General features: G+C 44.9%; 1 protein-coding gene across 2 annotated transcripts in view; it reads right to left on the minus strand.

The window, feature by feature from the left end:
* The window catches only part of GGACT (gamma-glutamylamine cyclotransferase), a 52,745-nt gene extending 35,543 nt beyond the window's left edge, over positions 1–17,202 (minus strand). Inside the window, exon 1 of one of the 2 annotated variants that reach the window (XM_068984686.1) lies at positions 17,157–17,202. The gene's annotated coding sequence lies outside the window, so the exon portion shown is untranslated. Of the gene's footprint in view, positions 1–12,704; positions 12,780–17,156 lie in introns of those variants that run through there. The other variant, XM_068984687.1, reaches the window with a different exon arrangement.
* Between the last annotated feature and the right edge of the window lie 3,236 nt (positions 17,203–20,438).

Genomic DNA, 20,438 nt, shown 5'->3' on the forward strand with positions numbered 1-20,438 from the left:
AACATCAACATATGTACAAACATACATCTTTTCTTAGAAAAATGCCGTAAGTCCACATCATACAAAAAGGAAAACAATACATAAAAACAAAGATAACACCGAATCAAACACACAGTGCTCATTAGTCCTCTGAACTTCCCCAGCATTTTGTGTAGCTATGAGACTGTCCCCTAAACGGTACTGCTGAGGATACGTTTTCCTTTTAATCTTTACTTTTGGCTGTGGGTCTTCGTCGCTGCGTTGGCTTCTCCCTGGGTGTGGAGCACGGGCTCTCAGGCATGTGGGCTTTGCAACTGTGGCCATGGGCTCAGGAGTTGCAGCTCCCGGGCTCTAGCGCACAGGCTCAGCAGTTGTGGCACTTGGGCCTAGCTGCTCTGCGCCATGTGGGATCTTCCTGGACCAGGGATCGAACCCCTGTTCCCTGCGTTGGCAGGCAGATTCTTTACCACGGAGCCACCGGGGAAGCTCTGAATATACATTTTCCTAAGTAAACAGTTTATGTTTACTCTCTTACGATTCCAGGTCAGCCTATGTGTAAATATCAGGCAACAAAACCAGCCTCTTTAACGCTGTGGGAGAGATCACAGTTTCCACTCTCGACAGCTGGTGTCACCAGCATAACACACTGCAGGGCCGCACCTGCTCTGTGCTGGGTGTGCCCACGGCAGCTGCAGCCAGGCCCTCACGGGCAGGGAAGCCCGGACGCCCAGCTCACAGCTTCAGCCAGCACCCAGGGAGCTGCATTCCCAGGAATCACACAGGTTTAAAGGACGGTTTTTCACATTTGCTTTTTAAGTCTGAATGTACTCATGCAAGGAAAAGATTGGAGGGAAATACACCTGAAATACTCTTTCTCTGGCTGTAACAGTTCATGCGTGATGCCCTGTCACCAGCTCCCTCAATCTTCTGGCCCTGTATGTCCCCCGTCTCCTCCCCAGATTCAGTTAATCTTTAGACTGGCTTGCTGATAACGTGACCAGAAACTAAATATCCAAGATCTGTGAATATACCATTCTTTCACGTAATTTCTGTTCAGGTCAGACGTCAAAGGGGGTAGATTTCAGGAAGGAGAAACAGTCCTTCCGACATCATGAGTAAAGGACGCAGCGTGGACCCGTGAGAGGACACGTGAGAATTGTGGAGCCTGGTTCAGCTGCCTGGCCACCGAATAATGCGTCTCCGTACGGAAAGTCCAGGCACAGCGGCACTTGTAAGATGAGGCTGAAAAGTTACAGCCCCGGTACTTCGCAACTTGAAAACCTGTGTTAAAACGAGCTAACTGCCTAGTAGCTCTCATGTGTTTCCTGGCACAAAGGGGTCCTGCAAAGCCCTCTCTGCAGAAGCTGGTTCTCATGACTGAAGTCCAGGAACAGATCTGCTGACCGGTCAGCAGTAAGAAAACACGGGTAGTTTTGTACACGGTCGGCATCTCAAGAGAAGACTCTGAAGACGATGCTGCTTGGCGGCTGCACACGTGTCACTTGAGTAGCCCTCAAACCACCTGGTCCTTCCCACCTCCTTCTCCTTCCCACCTCCTTCTCCTTCCCCTGACAGCTTGTTAACAACGCCTCCCTCTTCCTCCCCCACTTGGTCACATCTTGGATGAGCAGCCCCCAAGTGGTCTCACTGCTTCCAGGCTGCCATCCCGAGTCCCAGCCTGGGGCTCTGGTGGGCAGCCTCTCAGATGACCCCCATGATCCTGCCCCTCGGGTGAAGGTTGGGTCCAGGGATTCGCTTCAAACAGAACACAGAGGAACTGATGGGCTGTCACCTCCGAGGCTGGGTTATAACAAGACCCTGGCTCCATCTGAGCCCCTTGCTCTCCGGAAAGCCAGTGACAAGCCTAAGTCAGGAGACACCCACGTGGAGACGAAGTGAGGTCTCCCAAGAGAGACAGAGAGGACCCAAGGCCTGCGGGCTGTCACGTGGGTGAGCTCAGATCCCCCCAAGTCAGCCTGGAACAACCACAGTCCTGCCAGCCCAAGCTACAGCCACCCAGCTGAGTGGTCCCCGAGTCTCACCCTCATCCCCCAAACTGTGGGCGGGTATGTGTTGCTTGCAGCCACTAAGGCTGGGGTAACACACTCAGAGGGTCAAGTCTCTTCATGCTGGTCACAGCGGTCAGCCACTGTCCAGCCCCATCTCTCTCTGCCTCACACTGCCCTGGGGGTTCAAACTGGCCCCAGCTCTAGGTTTTTAAATCCCGAGGAGAGTCACGCTAGGTGCACAGGAACCCTCAGAGAAGATGACAGAGCACACCCCCAGGACCACAGGAGCAGGTGTTACTCCTGTCAGCAGGGCGCAGACTGAAGGACACGTGCTTTTGCACTGGACATGTTTCACTTCCTCGCCAGATGAAACCCTGATGCCTTTAGCCATGTGACCTTGCTCAAGGTGTTTCATCCCTCTGAACCACAGTTACATCACATAAAAAATGAGGCTAATAATGCCCACCTCCAAGACTGATGTATGGGGATTATAAGAGACAATGTATTCAGTACATCAAAATTCTGGCACACAGTGATATTAGCAAGTATCAGTCCCCTTCTGAGAGAGGACAAATCAAAGAATTATTATAAGGACTAAGCAACAGAATGTATCACAGATAAGTAAGTACTTGGCACAGAGCTTGTGTCCAATAGATGTTAGTTCCTTTTCAACTCATCCATAAAAAAAGTCATATCCTAGTCATCTAGTGTGGCTGAATGGTGTCCTTTCTGATGAAGTTTAACCTTTTACACACAGGAAAAAAACTGAATAAATAAGGCCTCTCTGCATCAGTAATATATGCATTATATAATTATGAAATAATATTACAGTAGCTAAGAGGTGGAAGCCCCCCAAGCATCCATCAATGGACGAACAAACAAAATGTGGTCTCTATACATGACCATCAGCCCTGAAGAGGAAAGAGCTCCAGGCACACACCACACCATGGGTGAACCTGAGGACAATGTGCTAAGTGAAATAAGTCAGTCACAAAAAGACAGAGACTGCTACGACTCCACTCACAGGAGGGACCCAGAGTCATCAAATTCAGAGACAGAAAGCAGAATGATGGTTGCCAAGGGCTGCAGAGAGAAAGGAACGGGGACTTGTTGACTGGGTAAGAGTTTCAGTTCTGCGGGATGAAGGAGTTCTGGAGATCTGTGTGCAACGTTATAAATATATTGAACTGTACACTTATCACTGGTTAGGATGGTAAATCTTATGTTTTTTAAAAACCACTATTAAATATAAGAAAATTAACTTGTAAATGATGCAACTTGTATCAGTTATGCTTTCATAATAACACACAGTCACCATGTTGATTTAATATGGACTATGCTATAAACAGATGGTGACTGCAGCCATGAAATTAAAAGACACTTACTCCTTGGAAGGAAAGCTATGATCAACCTAGATAGCATATTCAAAAGCAGAGACATATTACTTTGCCGACTAAGGTCCATCTAGTCAAGGCTATGGTTTTTCCAGTAGTCATGTATGGATGTGAGAGCTGGACTGTGAAGAAGGCTGAGCACCAAAGAATTGATGCTTTTGAACTGTGGTGTTGGAGAAGACTCTTGAGAGTCTCTTGGACTGCAAGGAGATCCAACCAGTCCATTCTGAAGGAGATCAACCCTGGGATTTCTTTGGAAGGAATGATGCTAAAGCTGAAACTCCAGTACTTTGGCCACCTCATGAGAAGAGTTGACTCATTGGAAAAGACTCTGATGCTGGGAGGGATTGGGGGCAGGAGGAAAAGGGGACGACAGAGGATGAGATGGCTGGATGGCATCACTGACTCGATGGACGTGAGTCTGAGTGAACTCCGGGAGTTGGTGATGGACAGGGAGGCCTGGCGTGCTGCAATTCATGGGGTCGCAAAGAGTCGGACGTGACTGAACTGAACTGATGCTACAAACAGGTCTATGCAGTTCGCGGCCCTGAGTCAAATTTATGTTAAGCTTCAGGAGTTGCTCTGGAGTCTCCTTTCCTGAATAAATATCTGGGATTTTTTAGGATTCAGCTAATAAGGGAAGAAGTGGAACATTTCACTAATATTTGCTGTTACCATAGGAGAATTTTAAGATGCTAAAACAGGAAGCAATTACATTTTAAAATGGAAGAAAGTGAAATCTAGACTTAGTCAAACTACATTATTTGCCTGAGGTCATAATTACAGGTAGTAATTATGAGAAAAGCTGGAAAGAGAAACCATTTCCTGTCTCGCTCTACAATCCTCTTTTACGAGCGATGGGCTTGCGCCCTCCAGAACTCCTCTGAACCGCACTGTTTAATACATCGCCACCAGGGGGCAGCAGGTGCATTAGTCCGGTGTTCTAAACCCTGGACTTAAAGCCCCAATAAATTTCCATTATGCCTTCCTTCAACCCCCTCCAAAATATACATACATCCAAGACTTTATTAATACCAACAAGCATAAAGTTTAAAGAATATCCATAATAACTCTTAAAACAAAGACTTGGGTCCAATGGAGGTAACATCCTTACTAATCAATCCTTCAGTAATTTTGATGTACTGCAATCTAACTGATGTAATAAAAGTCAATCAGTACGTCAGTTTTAAAAATGACTTAACCACAGAAACCCATTTCTTTTCATTCTGAACTGAATTTTCCTGGCACTTGGCCTCCGAGGCTTCAGACCACGGCAACGTGAAGCCCTTCCGGCCATCTGTCCTCAGTCTCCCTTCCTTGGTCAGACGCAGTTTTCTTTCTGATGCCCTATGTCACAAAGGGAGGTCTGTCAATAGGTCTGACCCTCCAGCAACTTTCAAGAAGCAAAAGCAGAGAGAGTCTGGTCACCAAGTAAAACCTACATGGACACTACTCTTCCAGTTAGATGACAGCAAGGTCCACGCTTTTTAAATGATACTACTACCCACCAGAAACTCAACCACAGCAGCTAACGGGGGAGACCTGAATTTAAAGATAGGCCCTATCTTAGCAATGACCTTGTCCACCCCAAGACTTCACGGTTTCACCTCATGTGAGCGGTGAGGAACAGCACCACCAGGGATATTCTGGTAAGTAGTCCAGGAATCAACTCCACACTTGCAAGCAACACTGATCAGTAGCCATGCTCCTAAATCTTCCAGTGGGGGATATATGAGCTTTATTTCACAGATCTCAAATGGTTTTCTTCCTGAGCTCAGCATGCTTTCAGAAGGAAAAAGGGATTCAAACACAAGCATTTACTGCTGCCTCAGACACACAGGAGCAGTCCATCTTTAAAGGACAACAGGGTTCACCTGGCTAAAAGGCACTCAAAGAAATCACTCTCTGCCTACATCCATTTGCTTTCATGGAATTAACTATTCAATCAATCTAATCTAGCATAAAACTGATGGCAAGAGAAATCACAGTGCTCATGGTAAAAGCACATGTCGTTGGGAGCAAGACATGCACGAGACACATATAATGAATGGTCACTACAAAATGCATCAGTCCAGACACTGCTCTGTAAACCTCTGCCAAATACGACATGTCAGTGGGTGAGAGCCAAGGAAGACGTGCATCTGTAGACTAATCTGGGTTTAATCTAGCTATTTTCCAATACAGAATATTTAACATATTAAAATGTAGAATATCACCAGAATACCAGAAATATTTATAATGGGTATATAAAATAAATTTAGTTCAGTAATTTAAAGAATTATTTAAAATATTTCTATGATACTCAAAAAACTGAAATCAGATAATTAAAAGAAAAAAAAACAACACACCAATTAAGGTGGCTCAAATTTTAAAAACCTGACAATATCAAGTGCTGTCAAGGACACAGAACAACTGGAACTCTCCTACATTCCTGATAGAGATACAAAATGGTGCGGCTTCTCTGGTGACTCAGTGGTAAGGAATCTGTCTGCCAAAGCAGGAAATGAGAGTTCGATCCCTGGGTAGGGAAGATCCCCTGGAGAAGGAGATAGCAACCCACTCCAGTATTCTTGCCTGAGAAATCCTCTGGACAGAGGAGCTTGGTGGGCTCCAGTCCATGTGGTTGCAAAGAGTCGAACACCACTTAGCGACTGACCAATAACAGCCACTTTGGGAGACAACTTGGCAGTTTCTTACGAAGTTCAACATACACCTACCCCCTGACCCAGCCATCTAGTCCGAGGGATCCACCATAGAAAGATAAAAACTTTTGATCACATAAAATCCCATACACAAATGTTTGTAGCAGCTCTATTCATAACCACCAAAATTTACGAAGAATCCAAATGTTCAACAGAGGCTCAGCAGTGGATGGATAAACCCGTGCTATGCCCAGCAGATGAAGAAAGGGTGCACATGCAGGCGAATCTCAAAGACGCCCTCTGAACGTAAGAAGCCAGTCTCAGAGGCTGCATTCTGCATAACTTCACTTACGTGACTTTCTGGGAAAGGCAAACGTATAAAGATGGAGACCAGATCAAGGGTGATCAGAAATTAGGGGCAGGGTGAGGGTTTCACTTCAAGGGCGCAGAATGAGGGAGGGCTTCTTTTGTTTTCTTGGTATTTCTGGTGATGGGAGTGCTCTATAAGGTTACAGGAATCAATTTTAAAACTCAAAGTATTATACAACAAAAAAGGTCAATTTTACTTTATATATATTCAAAATAATGACTGAAAGCATGAGAGCATGCAATTGATATCAAACAATGAGATAAAAGCAAAAGGTAGATATAAGAGTAAGAGCATTCTGAATTAAGCTAAGATAGCACACATTCATTATTATAATTAAAACAGACTAAGAGATATATTAATATAAACCAAATACAATAAAAGAGCTTTGCTTTGATCTTCCTTTGAATAAAACAGCTGAACAGATTATTTTAGACAACTGGGGATATTTGAATACAGCATTACACAATATCAAAGACTTTTTGTTAATTGTTAGGTAGCTGCTGCTGCTGCTGCTGCTAAGTCACTTTAGTCGTGTCCGACTCTGTGCGACCCCACGGACTGCAGCCCACCAGGCTCCTCTGTCCATGGGATTTTCCAGGGCAAGGGTACTGGAGTGGGTTGCCATTGCCTTCTCCAAATTGTTAGGTAGGATTATAGTTATTTAAAAAGTAAATTTTTAAATAAAATTCAATACCAAAATATTTAGGGGTGAGGGATACTTCCGCTTCAAGATGGCAGAGTAGAAGGACATGAGCTTATCTCCTCCTGTGAAAGTAACAAAGCTGCAACTTCCTGTCGAACAATCATTGACAAGAGGACGCTGGGACCCACCAAAAAGAGATACCTGTGTGCAAAGACAAAGCAGAAGCCACACTGAGATGGCAGGAAGGGCACAATCATGATAAAATCAAATCCACACCCCTCCACCCCGGGTGGGTGAGAGAGCCCACAGACCCCAGGGCTGGGTTGTCTCAGGCCAAAGGACTACCACAGAGGGAGCGCAACCCCACCCATCAGCAGATAACTGGATTAAAGTTTTACTGAGCAAGGCCTTGCCCACCAGAGCAAGACTCAGTTCTTCCCACCACCAGTCCCTCCCATCAGGAAGCTTACACAAGCCTCCTAGCCTGCTCCTTCAGACGGCAGACAGAAGAACCACGATCCCACAGTGGCTAAAACAAAAACCACATTTCGGGAAAACAATGGGGACGATGCAAGAAATGTTTACCAAGGAACTGAAAGAACAAACAAACAAAGGTGAATAATACATGAGAAGGGATCAACAGCAGAGTAACTGAGGCAGAAGAACGGATAAATGACCTGGAGGACAGAATGGTGGAAATCACTTGCTCCAAAACAGAATATAGAAAAAAGAACGGGGGAAAAAAAATATGAAGACAGCCTAAGAGACCTCTAGGACAACATTAAACGCAACAACATTCGCATTACAGGGGTCCCAGAAGGAGAAGAGAGAGAGGGAAAGAACCTGAGAAAATATTTGAAGGGATAATAGCTGAAAACTTCCTTAACATGGGAAAAGCAATAGACAACCCAGGCCAGGAAGCCCAGAGAATCCCAGGCAGGGTAAACCCAAGGAGGAACGTCGTGAGAGACACAGTAATCACACTGACAAAAATTAAAGACAAAGACAAAATGTTAAAAGCAAGAAGGGAAAAACTACAAATAACATACAAGGAAACTCCCTTCAGGTTATCGGCTGGTTTCTCAACAGAAACTCTACAAGTCAGAAGAGAACTGCATGATGTATTAAAGTGATGAAACGGAAGAGCCTACAACCAAGAGTACTCTGCTCAGCGGGCCTCTCATTCAGATTTGATGGAGAAATCAAAAGCTTTCCAAACAAGCAAAAGTTCAGAGAATTCAGCACCAGCAAACCAGCTCTACAGCAAATCCGAAGGGAACTTCTCCAGGCTGGAACACAAGAGAAGACCTACAGAACATAAATCCCAAACAATGAAGAAAATGGTAAACAGGATCACAGATATGGATAATTACCTTAAATGTAAATGGGTTAAATGCACCAGCCAAAAGACAGAGACTGGCTGGGTGGATGAAAGCATGTACATATAGGCGCTTCCACTCATCACATCACTCGCGTGACCCCCCAAATTGCATGCAATTATTTTATATTGTTAGGTTAATCACATCTCCATTATGGCTCACAACTGTAATTATCTTTTATTTTTTGTTTGGCTACTGTGAAAACTGATAAACATCCTTTACCATTGTGATTATGATTATGTAACTATTACTCACTGTATCAGGATTGGTCAACAGAAAAACAATAGAATTCTATATCACAAAAACTACTATTTAATAGAAAAACCTGAAATCACTTTTTTTTGGTAATCATTTTTTTAAATCTAGATGCATATCAATTATCTTGGAATTTTTTGAAAAATACAAATGCCCAGGTATTGCTTTTTTCCTCCAAAGCTCCAGATATATTTCTAATGAGAAGCCATGTTTAGGAACACCAGACCTATATGATGATCTTTTATTCCTATCTAGTTTGTTTCATTTATTTCTATTTCATATTCAGGGCTGCCATTTCATTTAGTTTATGTCTTCCAATTTCTCCATCCCTTTTTTTTGATGCTCCTTCTCAAGCCTTTATCAAGCATAGTATAAAAGCCTTGTATACGTATATAAATATGTATTATATATATTTTAGAAAACTTGTGAATTTTTGCCAAACTAAAAAATGTATGACATTTTGATTCCACTTATTTGACTTAGTATGAATAGCATACTAGATTTCTAATTTAAAAAGTTGGCATGCAACAAGCAACAAAAGTTTACTGTATGGCACAAGGAACTATAATCAATATCTTATAATAACCTATAATGGAAAATAATTTCAAAAATAATATACGGGTATATGTATAACTGAATTACCTTGCTGTGCACCTGAAACATTATAAGTCAACTACATTTCAATAAAATATATATATTAAGAAAAAAAAATCTAGGGGTGAAATGACATAGGTTCTGATATTTGCTTCAAAATTCTCCAGAAGCAAGCCAATGAACAAAAACTCAAAAAGCAAAGAAAGGAGGGCAATTGAAGCAGGTATGGTAAAGCTAGGATGGTGTGTGGATTCTGCCACTGCGGGTTCACAAGGGTTTACTGTGCTCTTATTTGAGGAGGGCTGGAGATATTTATACCCTGATGCTGGGAAGATTGAAGGCAGGAGGAGAAGGGGGTGACAGAGGATGAGATGGGTGGATGGCATCACCGACTTGATGATGAGTTTGAGCACGCTCTGGGAGTTGGTGATGGACAGGGAGGCCTGGTGTGCTGCAGTCCATGAGTTGCAAAGAGCAACACGACTGAGCGACTGAACTGAACTGGAGATGTACATTAAAAAAATGACAAGAGGAAAAAAACCAGGGACTTATTTTTCATAAATACTCCCAAGAATGCCATCTAGCTGTTCTTTATTCACTTAGAAGATAGATTAATTTCCCCTCACAGCTTTTTAGGCTTTTATAATCTGCATCTAACTTTACAGAAAACCAAGTCGAGAGAGAAAGAGTAATTCAAGGCAGCTGTGATTCGTCTCAAAAATAGTGGCTTAAAGAATGCTTTTAAATCTCATTTAATGCTCATAAATAATTAAGACTATCATAAGCTGTAGAAATAGTAGTATTTTCATTAATTTATCTGCTATATCTACCTAAGTGCAGATGACAATGGCAGGAAGAGGTAATTAACGCTCAAAAAGTTTTAAAGGCAGATGTAGGAATGGACAGAGACAAGAACACAGCATAATACAAGTTCTCTCTAATTTACTCTTTCTCTGCTTTCCTCTGGTGTAACTCCAACAGTCAGAGGTCTATAAAAGCACTCCCAATCAACCGGAAATGAGTTCTTCCTCAGTGGGGGTCTGTTAGGAGGGAGGCCTAGCTCTCAGCCAGTCAGTATTAATGGAGAAGAAAATACTCAATCCTGGGTTGGCCAAAAAGCTCCTCTGGGTTTTTGCATGAGACAGGACTGGAAACCTGAATAAGCTTTTCGGCCAACCCAATATTATAATATAGAATTTTATTTATCATAAGGCAGTATTTAAGGCTAGTGTGCAAAAAGAATTACACAGGCAAAAGCAACAGAAAAACCAGAAGGTGAAATAGCTGCAGTTGCAATACCCCCGTCAGGGTGCAGAGCAGGCGTGACCTGGAGGGGACGGGGGCACGGGGGCACAGGAATCGGTCAAAGAAGATCCTGACCGCCGCTCCGTGGAGACACAATCGGGGAGGTTTCACAGAAGCCTGCCTGCACCGAACCACCACCATCGGAGAGGCCCCAGGAGCCTAGGAAAGCCGAGCAACCAGGATAACTGTCAGCACCTGGCCGGAGCGCACCCAATCGCCCAAACATCTGGGGAGCCACCGCCAACCCAGCGAGGTGGCGGCAGAAAGGCCCCCAAAGACGCCTTGTCCTCAGCCCCAGAGCCTGGTACAGGGGGCTCTATGGATTGCGTGCGGTTCAAGTTAAGGGCCTGAAGATGTGGAATTACCCTGGATGCTCCAAGGGGGCCCAATCGAACCACGAAGCTTCCAAATGGAGCCGTTCTCCTGGCTGGGGGTTCCCCCAGGGACATACAGGGGCTCCCTTGCAAGTGGAGGCTGCAAGGTCAAGAAAACAACATTCGCCTCCAGAGCTTCCGGCGGGGGTCATGGGCCCCCCGAGACCCAGATTTCAGCCCAATGACACCCAGCTGGACTCCTGCCCTGGAGAACAGGACAATCCATCTGGGTGGTTCAAGCTCCGGCAGGACCAGGAAACTAAGACAAAGTCAGACCTGCTTCCTCAAGTCACCAGACCTCCGCCTGAGCCCCCTGCTGCCACTTTGCCTCCTCACTTCCCCACGAAAGGGTACTTGTGATTAAAAGACGTGCCGCCCACATCTCACATCTCCACTCAAAAGTATCCCTCCCCCCGGAAAAGCTCTCCTGACCGTAGACCCTGCTTAACCATGCCAGGCGAGGCCAGGAGCCCACTCCAGGCATTCTCTTAGCACCTGCTCCTCTCAGCTTGGGCCTGGCTTGACTGAATTCTTTCCTTCAGAGTCTACACTTATCGAGTGTTGACTAAATGCTAGTTGAGTTCAGATCAGTCGCTCAGTCGTGTCCAACTCTTTGCGACCCCATGGACTGCAGCACACCAGGCCTCCCTGTCCATCACCAACTCTCGGAGTCCACCCAAACCAATGTCCATTGAGTCAGTGATGCTATCCAACCATCTCATCCTCTGTCGTCCCCTTCTCCTCCTGCCTTCAATCTTTCCCAGCATCAGGGTTTTTCCAATGAGTCAGCTCTTCGCATGAGGTGGCCAAAGTATTGGAGTTTCGGAGCACCACACAAAGGAATTTTCATGGGTTCTCTCATTCAAGCCTCCCCAAAACCCTAGCAGGTAGACGTGATTATTAGCCTCCATCTTTTAAATTAAGAAGTTCAAAATCACCCAGCCAGTATGTGAAGCCAGGCAGTCTAACATGGGAGTTGGTGCCTTTAACCATGCAATTAGCATCTGCCTCTGACATGAGAAATGTGAATTCCAACATCTTCTGCCTTTATTAACAAAATACCCCTAGTATTCACCACAGAGTAGAGAATTAATAGGTGCTGAATATGAACAAATAGGACAAAATGGCTTTTCCATCTACTATTCTATTTAAGAAAACCTTTTCATTTTGGGAAGTCAAAGATATACAGAAGTCATGATATGATGACCCCCAAAATACCCATCTCCCAGCATCAAAACTTGTCAACGTAGGGCCCATCTTAAAGGCCAACATTTAATCAAATGAATATTATAATAGCTGGTAGAAAGAGTATTATTTTCAGAATCATATGTACCTAGTTTTCATCATATGCTTATTAATCTGTGTTAACAGATTTTTTTTTTAAAGAGCTTAAAATGGTATTTCTTCATGAGACACAAATCAGGGATACTGTAAAGGGGAGATTGACATTTTTTCCCCTATGTAAAATTAAAATTTTTCTTAGAGAATAAATACTGTACAAAGTTTTTAAAAATGGGGAAACAGCTGTAACATATATGACAAAAGATTAGCATCCTCAATGTATACAGAGTTCTTACAAATCAGTAAGAAAAAGACCAATGGCACATTATCTAGAAAAAAAAAGGTTTCAACAGATACACCACTATTCCTAAAAGACAAAAAGACAGGCCTTCAACTGACGCCCCCTGTCAACACACTTTCTCTGGCACTCTACAGTTTACAACAGCAAACACTCCTGAAAAGAGGAAAACAACTCTCACCTGTAAGCTGCTTTCTTCAAACCCACGGAGCCTTAGAATCCTGCATTAGAGGGAGCTTGAAGAGTGTCTGACCTCGGAATCCTTCCAACCAGGATGCAGGACAAGTAGTTCCACCTTACGGTGGGACCAGAAGTCCAGGGACCAGGTGTCCGGTTCTCAGTCCCGCCGGGGGTGAGATGAAGAGGAAGGTGAGTGAAGAATGCGGAGTGTTTAAGAGATGAGGGCTTAAAGGCTAAAGCACCCAGCCCCCTGGATGGCATCTCAGACCTTGGGTGTGCGGCTCAGAAGGAAGGGACTGCCATTCAGTGGAAAAACATGACCCAGGGGGCTGAAGGATGCCTAGAACAGAGCAAGCTCGCACTGGTGTAGCAGAGGGGCCCAAAGCTCTCGACTTTGAGAAACAGCAGTTATAGCCTCTCCTTCAAATAAGGAAAACAAGAATGGAGTCTATCTTCAGCCATCAGGGTAAGATTATTTTAGGAATACTGAGTTTCCCGGACGTGGATTTGAGTCTTTTTTTAGAAAAAGATTTTTTTTTTTTAATGTGGACCATTTCTAAAGTCTTTATTGAATTTGTACAATATTGCTTCTGTTTTATGTCTTGGTTTTTTGGCTGTAATGCAGGAGAGATCTTATCTCCCTGGCCAGGAATCAAACCCTCATCCCCCTGCATTGAGCAAAATCTTAACCACTGAACTGCCAGGGAAATCCCCTCGAATCTTTTGAAATTGAAAGTCGCTCAGTCATGTCGCACTCTTTGCGACCCCATGGACTATACTGTCCATGGAATTTTCCAGGCCAGAATACTGGAGTGGGTGGCCTTTCCCTTCTCCAGGGGATCTTTCCAACCCAGGGATCAAACCTGGGTCTCCCGCATTGCAGGCCGATTCTTTACCAGCTGAACCACAAAAGAAGCCCAAGAATACTGGAGTGGGTAGCCTATCCCTTCTCCAGGGGCTCTTCCCAACCCAGGAATTGAACCGGGGTCTCCTGCATTGCAGGTGGATGCTTTACCAACTGAGCTAAGAGGGAAGCTCAAATCTTTTAAAGTCCTAAATTAAGAACCAAAAAAAAGTTCAGGGACTTCCCTGGAAGTCCAAGAAGATGGCACACTTCCAATGCAGGGGGCGCAGGTTCGACCTCTGGTCAGGTCCATATACTGCATGGTACGGCCAACAGATAAAATAGTGACTTGTTCAACAGTTAGAAAAAACATCCAAATCACATCTGAAGCATACTTGCCGTACATGGTGACTCTGACTCTAATTAAGCCTTGAGATCTACCTTGCAGTTTATGCAGACACAGTAGATGGAGGAACAAGCTAAACTACACTCTATACAAAGCTGAATAAACCCAGAATGAGAGCCGTCCAGAGCCGACCAGGCGATACCAGTGAATCATGGCATTCAAGAAACCCACAGGACTGCTTCAGACCAGAGTCAGCAAACTACGGCCTTCAGATAACTCCCACCTGCAGGCGGAGTTTAAAACAAAAACCTTTGGAAACAATTTTCCTAGAACACAGCCATGCTCATTCACATATCATCCATGGTTGAGTCTTTACAGCAACACAGCTGAGTAGCTGCAACGGAGACCACATGGCCTGAGAAGGCTTAAAGAGTTAGTCATTAGCCCTTTTCACTAAGTCTGTCAACCCCCTGTCCTGGACTAAGAGACAATAGATACTCAACAGAACACCCTGTGTGGCCCATTTTGATTCACACAAGCCAAGGGTAAAAGTGCATTTCTGAGGCAATCAAGGAAATCTGTGGACTGGGTTCTAGAAAACATGAAGGGATTATTGTCAATTTGATAAAGAGATAACAACGGTATTATGGTTATACAAGAAAATGCCTTTTTGGAGGTACAGGCCACACTAGTCAGGCTTCCCGGGTGGCTCAGTAGTTAAGAATCCTCCTGCCAATGCAGGAGACCCGGGTTCGATCCCTTGGTTGGGAAGATCCTCCTGGAGAAGGGAACAGCAACCTATACCAGGTAAATGCCTGGGAAATTCCACAGACAGAGGAGCATGGCAGGCCATAGTCCATGGGGTAGCAAAAAGTCAGGCATGACCTTAGCCATAACTAAACAAAAGCAACTACCCTAGACAGGGGTGAAATATGTTATCTCCCATTTAAACTGCTTCAACGAAAAGATTAGCAGATACAGCCAAAAAAAAAAAAAAAGAAATTGTTTTAATCAACCATTGTTGATGGATATATGGAAGATCATTATACCATTCCCTTCCCTTTTAAATTTGCTTTAATAAAAAGCAAGTTAAAAATCAGAGCTCTGATCAAAAACTAGAGTTTATCTCCAGAGGGCCTTTCTCTCTAGGCAGGCCTCCGGCCTCACTGTCCTTACAGAGTTTCATCCCTATATCTCCAACACAGTTACAAGATCCCCTGGAGCAGGAAATGGCAACCCACTCCAGTATTCTTGCCTGGAGAATCCCATGGACCGAGGAGCCTGGTAGGCTATAGTCCATGGAATCACAAAGAGTGGGACATGACTAAGCCTGCACGCACACAGGCACAGTCTGCCACCAGGAAGGCTGGTCCCCATTCCACTCCTCTGCCTGTAAAAATTCTACCCTGGGTCCAAGGTGAAGCCTCACTATGACCTCCCCCAGTCCTCTGCCAGGAATTCATTTCCCAGTGCTCTAACTGCCCTTGGGCACTTATTTCATCCTCCAGAAATGTTAGCTATTTACCATGTCCATTACCTTGTGATGTCATACAAACCCGAGACTTCTACTGACTGTAAACCAGTTTCAGGGGGTATAATATGGGGGCATAATAACACCTTCCACATTGTAATCCCTGCCTACTCTCTGCCTAGCTCTCAGATCCAATCTAGGCAAGGTCGTTTTGCCCTGAGCAGTATTACTGACCAGAGAGAGCTTCAATTAAAGAACGAATTCCTGTTACACAAGATGCCGGCCCTGTTTAACCAACACTCTCTTCATAAAATCTCTAATCTGAGCGTTACCTCTTGGATGAAGAAGGTCCTAGAAAAGAGTAAGATCGCTTGAATTTTGTCCTCCTGTCGTCACCTTCCTTGGGACTGTCCGTCTGCAAACAATGCTGCACTAATCTCCATGCCCACCGGTGCCCTAGCCCCTTGGAAAGGCCCAGCGGACTTGAGTACAAAGCCCTCAAGTACAGAGCCTTGACTCCACCTGCAAGAGCTGACCCAGACTGGAACTTTCAAGATCTTACTACATAAAATAAGAGGGCAATGAACAGATCATTTTAAAAACTTAATACCACGTTCTATCTTTGCTCCATTCTGCCCACAATTGGCTACCTAAGGTCAGCGTGAATAACCACCTTCTCTAGGTCTAGTGCTAATAGTCAGGACCCTGGTCTGCAAGGTCAGCCAGTCCAAAACACTTCTGTACAAAGGTCCACCAATTAGAAATTAATTTACCTTTGCAAACTCAGCTTTTGAAACACAAATGCTCTCTACCCAGGCAGTCTGCTTATTCAGGAACTTCTGGTTTCTCCAGGGAGTCGTTTTAGGAAAAACAAGGCATTTGGGGAAAATGTGGGCAACCTGCAGGGGTCTCTTATTAGCATTTCAATAAATTGAGTGAGACCAGGGAGAACGGTCTTCAGTTACAGGAAAAAGTACATAAAAACGTGTGTGTGAGACCTACACTTTATATTGGTCAAATCCAACTGATTTAGAGAGAACTTTTAGTTTTTAATCCAAGATTTCTCCCTGGGACATTAAGCAAAACTAATATCCTGCTTTAAGAAGACGTGTCTCCAAGTCTCATTTTCTTATCAGTTCAATATTAACAGCCTGGAGTCAGGTGTGTTTTAAAATCGTGCACCAATAAATTTAATTATTAAAACAAAAAATCGTGCACCTCTTTAGCGTTACCAGTGCGGCTGCGGTGTTCTCTTTGGCCAATAGAGTGAAAGCTCAATAAGCATATTTCCTAATCAAGGCAGTAAAAGAGATTTCTTCAAAAACTCAGCGGGGTCACTAACAGCTCCAAAGAAGCCCGAACTCAGAAACTGACAAGCGCCAGATGGTCTCTTTTCTTGTGCAGCTTTCTGGTCTCCTCGCAAACAGGGATCTCCAAAGTTAAAACCAGAAGCATCAGACCGGGAGATCCTTTTCAAGGGGACCCTTCTGATGGGTCATCACGTCTTCTTTGGGAAGAGGAGGCGTCTACACCTGGGTAACTGGCCGAGGCGTCCGCGTCGCGCTGCGCCGGACACTGTGCGGACGCGCTAACGGCCCGGGGCGCCGCCCTTCCAGCCGCTCCCGCAGGGGCCGCGTCCCGCCACGGCCGCGGCTCTGTCCCCGCCCTCCGTCCCCGGCTCGCGCGGGCCCCGGAGACGCGCCGGCGTGCGACGCCCCCACGCCCCGGGGCCCCCTCGCGGCGAGGGCGGGGACGGACAGGGGCCGGGCTCGGCCCGCGCCCGGCGACTCACCTGCCTCGGAGCGCGGCGCCGAGAGCCGGCCCGAGCGACCGAGCGGAAATCCCGGCCGGCCGTGGCTGGGGCGGCCGCCCAGGGAGGCCGCCCCCGAGGGCGCCCCCTGGAGGCGGGACGCGGTACCCGCCCGCCCGCGGGGGCCGCGCGCACACACCCGAGCACGCGCCGGGAGCCCCGAGGACGCACACCTGAGGCTTCTCTACCGCTGCGTGCGCTCTAAGGCGGCCCGCCTGGGCGTCCACGGTCAGCCTTGAGTCCGTGTTGGACCCAGACCCGCCTGGGGACACATACACACACACGAGTCCACGTTGGACCCAGACCCACCTGGGAACACACACACACACAGCCTTGAGTCTGTGTTGGACCCAGATCCATCTGGACACACACACACACACACACCCTCTAAGGTAGCCCGCCTGGGCGTCCAGGATCACTCTTGAGTCCATATTGGACCCAGACCCACCTGGACACACACACATACACACTCACACACACAGAAATGAGCCCACGTATCCTGTAGGACAGATGGACAAAGTGATGACCAAGGCCTCACTCCAGCAGCCACACTCCACTCGGCACTGATACTGGATACAGATAATCGTGTAACCTTGATACTGCTGCTAAGTCTGCTAAGTCACTTCAGTCGTGTCCGACTCTGTGCGACACCATGGACTGCAGCCACCCAGGTTCCTCGTCCATGGGATTCTCCAGGCAAGAATACTGGAGTGGGTTGCCATGCCCTCCTCCAGGGGATCATGACTTACCATCTGCTACTATTTACCAATTCTCCATTTTCACTTAAAACTGTGGTTGGAGGAGTTCATGCTTAGTCACTTCAGTCATGTCTGACTCTTTGCGACCCTGTAGACCGTAGTTCACCAGGCTCCCCGGTCCATGGGATTCTCCAGGCAAGAATAGTGGAGTGGGTTGCCATGCCCTCCTCCCCGGGATCACTTACCATCTCTTCCCTGGATCCCAGGACTAAATTTGAGCCCCAGCAATGAGAGGAGTGAAGACTTACTTTTTTTTTCTTTCTAGACTTTGTTATTCTGGGCTTAAGCAGTCCTACTTTGCGGACCTGGGTGAAAAGAATGGCAGAGAGATTGAGGGGAGCCACTTCTGCCCCCACCCCAAAGACGAATGCCTAAGTACAAGTTGTTAGACTAGAAATAATCCCCCTTACTCATTTTCTGCCTTTCCACTCTCTCATGTATGGGGTTGGACTCATGTGGCTTTTACAATCTGGTTTCTACCCAAACATTTCCAATAATGCTGATGTGGTTGTGTTTTGAACAGATGTGCAATTTCTAAAGAAATCTAAAAGATCAGATTCATAAACCATAATTTTCATAGAGTTCTTTCTTGTGTGGGGAAGTTCATAATTAAATTTAAATTTATATTAGTATAAAAAAGCCACATCTAATGTATATTTTAACATATCATTTTTAAAGAGTAGCTGTAATCATCTTAATTTTTCTCTTCCAAAAGGAAGAGTGGTTCCATTTTTATTAATTTTTTGAAGGAGGAAGGTCATGTCAGCAAAAGAAAGTGTGAGGGAAATAAATGAATAAATAATTCCCCTGATAAAGGAAGATTAAAGATGGTAAGGAGGTGAGTGTTAAATTGCATTTATTGCCAGATAAGGCTGGGAGAGTCTGTTCCAATAATGGATTAGGCTCTGTGGGATGAGATATTCAGTTTGTCAAAAAATCACCCACAGAAAAATAATTTATAATAGTAATTTTCAAAATATGGTCCCAGATGGGCAACATGAGCAGCACCTGGAAATTCAGAAATGTAAACTCGAAGCCCACACCCCAAGCCTTCTGAATAACCAACTCTGGGGGTGATACCCAGCAAAATGAAATGCATTTTAACAACTGCTTCTTTTTTCTTCATAATAATAATTCATTTTTTCCCCATTTTTATTAAGTTATAATTGTCTCACAGCATTATAAAAGTTTAAGGTAATTTGCATAATGATTAAATCAGCATGATGATTTGACTTATAGACATCATGAAATGATTATCACAAGTTTAATGAACATCCATCATCTTCAGTTCAGTTCAGTCCCTCAGTCGTGTCTGTCTCTTTGCGACCCCGTGGACTGCAGCATGCCAGGCCTCCCTGTCCATCACCATCTCCTGGAGCCCACTCAAACTCATGTCCATCGAGTCAGTGATGCCATCCAACCATCTCATTCTCTGTTGTCCCCTTCTCCTCCTGCCTTCAATCTTTCCCAGCATCAGGGTCTTTTCCAATGAGTCAGTTCTTCCCATCAGGTGGACGAAGTATTGGAGTTTCAGCTTCAACATCAGTCCTTCCAATGAACACTCAGGACTGATCTCCTTTAGGATGGACTGGTTGGATCTCCTTGCAGTCCAAGGGACTCTCAAGAGTCTTCTCCAACACCACAGTTCAAAAGCATCAATTCTCCAGCACTCAGCTTTCTTTATAGTACAACTCTCACATCCATACATGACTACTGAAAAAACCATAGCTTTGACTAGACGGACCTTTGCTGGCAAAGTAAGGTCTGTGCTTTTTAATAAGCTGTCTAGATTGGTCATAACTTTTATTCCAAGGAGTTTAACTGTCTTTTAATTTCATGGCTGCAGTCACCATCTGCAGTGATTTTGGAGCCCCCCAAAATAAAGTCTGTCACTATTTCCACTGTTTCCCCATCTATTTGCTGTGAAGTGATAGGACCAGATGCCATAATCTTGGTTTTCTGAATGATGAATTTTAAGTCAGCTTTTTCACTCTCCTCTTTCACTTTCATCATCTTTCACTTTCCATCATCTTATATAAATATAAAATTAAAGAAATAGAAATAGGAAAAAGTTTTTATGTGATGAGAACTCTTAGGATATACTTGTCTTAATAACTTTCCTACAGGAGTATTAATTATATTTATTATCTTGTACATCACACCCCTAGTACTTGTTTATTTTACAACTTGAAGTTTTCAGTACCTTCATCTAATTCCCCCACCCGCCCTGATGTAACCACAAATTTGATCCACTTTTTGTTGAGTTTTTATGTTTCTCTGTTTTTGAAGTGTAACTGACCTACAATACTACGTTAGAAAAACTACAATGTTATGTTAGAAAAATCAGTTTCTCAAGGAAACTGATTGATCAACTCAGACAAGTCTTGGCTTCAGTTTTGGGTTGGTGGGTTACATCAGAGCCAACTGCTCTAGTGGGTTTAATCACTTGAGTTGACTCACAGAGGCTGTCAGTTGCCTGCAAATGGTATAGGTGAGTCCTTTGCTA

Source organism: Capricornis sumatraensis, chromosome 12 (genome assembly GCF_032405125.1).
Source record: "Capricornis sumatraensis isolate serow.1 chromosome 12, serow.2, whole genome shotgun sequence".
NCBI lineage: Eukaryota > Metazoa > Chordata > Mammalia > Artiodactyla > Bovidae > Capricornis > Capricornis sumatraensis.